Genomic DNA, 4,177 nt, shown 5'->3' with positions numbered 1-4,177 from the left:
CCCTCTCATTCCCCCTGCTCAGCCCCCCCTCCCTCCTCCCCCAATCTGACATCTCTCCATTTGTACACGTATGTCAGGCCTACGTGTAGTGATGTGTAGTGTAAATTGTAATTTCCCCACTAGGGATCAATTAATAGAATAAATTATTAAAAATTAAACATTAATTACATTATGTGTAAAATTACAGCGTTCCTCTGCAGAATGGAGGAGGACATGCAAACGCAGCGCTGGCAAGAAGCACCGATGACGACAAGGCATCAAAGTAAAGTTAAAGGAGAAAAGAAAAGAGAACAAAGAAAAGAGAAGTCTCATCACGAGTCTTTGGCCTGAACTGGAAACTTGGTTTAAAAGTTAAATTGAGCTTAATGTGGCAAACTCGTAATAAAACCTCGTGTTACTGTGAATCATCGACGTCCGTCTCCATTTCCAAGTGTTTACACATTTCTTTGTCGTGCTCAATATCCGTTCCCACAGTTTTTGGATTGAGGCATTTAAAAGAAGCCATTTTATTTTTTTTTTAATTCACAACTTTTCATTTAAGTTGCGAATTTGCGGACCAAAATTCTCCGATCAGCGTAGAGAAATCTCTTTTTACACGTGTGTGTGTGTGTGTGTGTCTGTGGATGTGTAGGGGAGTGTATATTTTGTATCTCACACAACAACAACAAAAAAAATCCAATATTTTTTTCTACTGACATTGCGACTGTAAAAGTGTATTTAGATATTTTACAAAACTGTACAATTGAACTGGAATTGTATGATATTTTTGCTGAAATTGTAAAATAAAAAGGTTTCTATATTTGGATGAAGATGTGTTGGGACGACACTTTGTGCACGAACCCGGGTCCAGGTTTAGATTTGGGATTTGAGATTTAATTATTCCCTGCAGAGAAGAACCAGTTACCGCGGTAACAGTGTGACAACGTCTTGCCAAATTAACTAGACTCGTCTCTATGAATCGTTTTGGGATGACGCCTGCAAGGAAATTGACCTTTCCAGCTCCCATTTTAGCAAGAAATACAGTAAAATACAGTATAGAGAGAAAAAGAGGTAGATAACAGTAATAATAATAATAATAATAATAAAAACCTTCGGCTATAGACAGACATAAAAAGACATTTACCCTAAAACTACAACACCCTCGTCTTATATCCCGTTTCTCTTTGAGGAGAAAATGACGAGTTCTGCAAAATAAGTCTAATCTTACAATTCAATTTAGTTAAATTTTTGTTTATTTTTATCATTATTTTCATCATATGTGATCCTATTAGTCAAAATACTTTCATAATTTCTGCCTTTTTAACTAAAAACGTATGTATAATTTGACACAAATGAGTTTTGTTGACCATGAATTACAAGAATAAATGTAAAATCAATTATGAAACCAGCTCAGGGTTTTAGAAATATTATTTAAAAAAGCACCGAAATCAGAAAAAGCGACAAAATCATCCGAATTTTGACCTGGAAGGACAAGTTGATGGTTAACGGGAAGACAACACGAGGGTTATTACTTAAATACTTTTAGCATAATGTGTATATATAAGCTATTTTATATATGTATACAGCTGCTTTCAGGACTGTGCACCAGGTCCTATACTTTCTATACTTATCTATACTTTATATTTTATATTTTTGTATTTGGTGTCAACACTGTAAAGGCGTTGCTTCAGTCTCATGCACAGGTACTGCACCTGTGTATGAAGACAATAAAGGCTTTTTATTCTCTTCTATTCATGTTCCTACCCCACCTGTGTCATGTCGCTTCACCTGAAACTTGAACCATCAGACAGTTTCTGGCTCTCTTTGGGCGGCAGGGGGGAAAGTCTTAAAGTGTTGTGGTTCCCGAATAATGAAGACAGCGGGAGACTTGGGGAGACCCAGGACTAGGTGCACGGACGTCCAGCTGGGAGGAGGACTTGGGGAGATTCAGGACTAGGTGGAGGGACGTCCAGCTGGGAGGAGGCCTCGGGGAGACCCAGGACTAGGTGGAGGGACGTCCAGCTGGGAGGAGGCCTCGGGGAGACCCAGGACTAGGTGCAGGTACGTCCAGCTGGGAGGAGGCCTCGGGGAGACCCAGGACTAGGTGCAGGTACGTCCAGCTGGGAGGAGGACTCGGGGAGACCCAGGACTAGGTGCAGGTACGTCCAGCTGGGAGGAGGACTCTGGGAAACATCTCTTGTCTGAAGCGTCCTCAGTTCCCCGGGTGTCGAGGACTTTGGGGCTCCCAGGTGAGACCAGGAAAGTGAGTTTCACATCCTTCGTATTGATGAATGTGACAAGGACATTTCTTTTTAGAATCAAGCTCTGAAACCCAGATGCAGCTGTCTCTGATGGACAACTGGGGCCCGTCGTTAGTGTCTCTCGGTGCGACCGTCCTCTCTGTGTCTGGGACGAGTCTCCAGAGTCTTTGCATAGAAACGACATCCGTCCTCCACTGTCCCGTATCTCGTCTGGGTCTGGATGTCTACACTGAGCAGAGTATAAGTGAGACGTTGTGGAACGGGCGTGACGTCTCCGTATGCTAATGTCTTGAGACGGGAGTAATCCCTTTGTCCGGCGTGACGGGATTACGAGGAGACGAGACTACAAACAGGAAGTAGTTTGACATTTCAACACTGCTCACAAAGTAAGGGGATCCAGATTTACTCTGAGAGCCCAGGTTCAGCCGGCGGATCGCAGGACTAAATCCTTCACTTGGGCTTTCTCATACTTCTTTGTCCCATTTGTCTTTTCTCAGGTCCACAAATGCTTAGACCGCTATGTGCCAACCTCAGATTACCATGGCAACTTGACCCATCTGCAACTCATGAAATCGTGAGAGCAAAACCACTGCATAGAAAGTTATATTTAAAAACAACGAACGTCAAATAAGGAACGATATGATCTCAATAAGACAGCATTGAAGATCTGATGTGGGAGGAGGTCTGGGGTGGGGGGGGGGGGGGGGGGGGGGGGGGGGGGGGGGGGGGGGGGTGGAGCGATGCACTAAGGCGACTCGTTTACTCATTTAATTCAGGTTTGAGTTTGTGGTTTATAAGTAGTCAGAAGACGGATATGAGTGAGAAGAGAAAGGCATTTAAAAATGTGCCTAAGAAACATAAAGAAACCTAATTTAAATGTGAAGTTAACTCTTCTTCTGCAGAAAAACACCGGCAGACAACGTGTTGTCGCTTCGCCCACGCAGGACCCGTCTAATCAACCCACGCGCCGCTTCTCCAAACATATGCTCGGCTTTAATTAATCACGAGTGTTCACAGTGTTGTTTAATTAATGCAGTTGTTATCAGGACTCACTGCTGTGTTCATGTGTGCTGTGAGATGACGTCGTGTTGAGAGAGACGAGGGGGGGTCTAATGCAACCTGCACATTTGGTTGATTTACATGTAGCATACATTTTTACATTTTTAGCATATTATATAAGCTGTTGCACATTTTTGTTCCCCCATCCTGTACATATTCAAATATATTTGTTCTTTTTACTTTATTCGTATTATTATTTCATTTATATTGTATGTTTGTATATTTTTAGTATTTCATTTATATTTATATGTTGTGCTTTGTGACTGATTTTGCTGCTGTAACACAGGAATTTCCCATTTTTTTGGGATCAATTAACATCTATCTATCTATCTATCTATCAACAACACGGGACTTTGACCCAGGAGACCAGGGTCTGGAACACACCCCACCTAACCCCACCCACCATGTTTTCCTACACCCAACTGTTGTGAACGACAGTAAACGTGCCGACCCGGAGCTAAATATCTACACACGGTGCACAGTTCTGATGCCTTCAGTGACAATCTACAATGTCAATAGTCCTGAAAATTAAAGAAATGCATTGAATCAGAAGGTGTGTCCAAACTTTTGGCCTGTTCTGTGTGTATAAACCAGTCCACATGTGACGCTGAAGGAGACATTTTGGGTCAATAACAAAACGCACCTAATCCAACGTCGCTTTATTTTTTTTTAAGATGATTTTTGATGCTTTTTCCCTTTTATTACACTGACACTGGATAGAAAAAAAGAAAGGGGGAGATAGATGGGGGATGACACGCAGGTTGGATTCAAACCCGGGTTGCTGCAATATTATATGTTATATTCATATTAGAGGACCACTAAGGTCTATATAAAAGAGACTTCAGATACAGTATTAGGGACCACTAAGGTCTATATAA

General features: G+C 41.9%; 1 long non-coding RNA gene across 1 annotated transcript in view; it reads left to right on the top strand.

Annotated features, from left to right (window-relative positions):
- The first annotated feature begins 6 nt into the window (after nt 1-6).
- LOC117955348 overlaps nt 7-4,177 on the top strand; it is a 24,401-nt gene continuing 20,230 nt past the window's right edge. Inside the window, exon 1 of the long non-coding RNA XR_004659022.1 lies at nt 7-342. This is a non-coding gene — a long non-coding RNA (uncharacterized LOC117955348). The remainder of the gene's footprint in view (nt 343-4,177) is intronic.

Source organism: Etheostoma cragini, chromosome 13 (assembly GCF_013103735.1).
Source record: "Etheostoma cragini isolate CJK2018 chromosome 13, CSU_Ecrag_1.0, whole genome shotgun sequence".
NCBI classification, from domain to species: domain Eukaryota; kingdom Metazoa; phylum Chordata; class Actinopteri; order Perciformes; family Percidae; genus Etheostoma; species Etheostoma cragini.
Note: the sequence above shows the minus strand (reverse complement) of the source record. Positions and strands in the feature narration are given on the sequence as shown.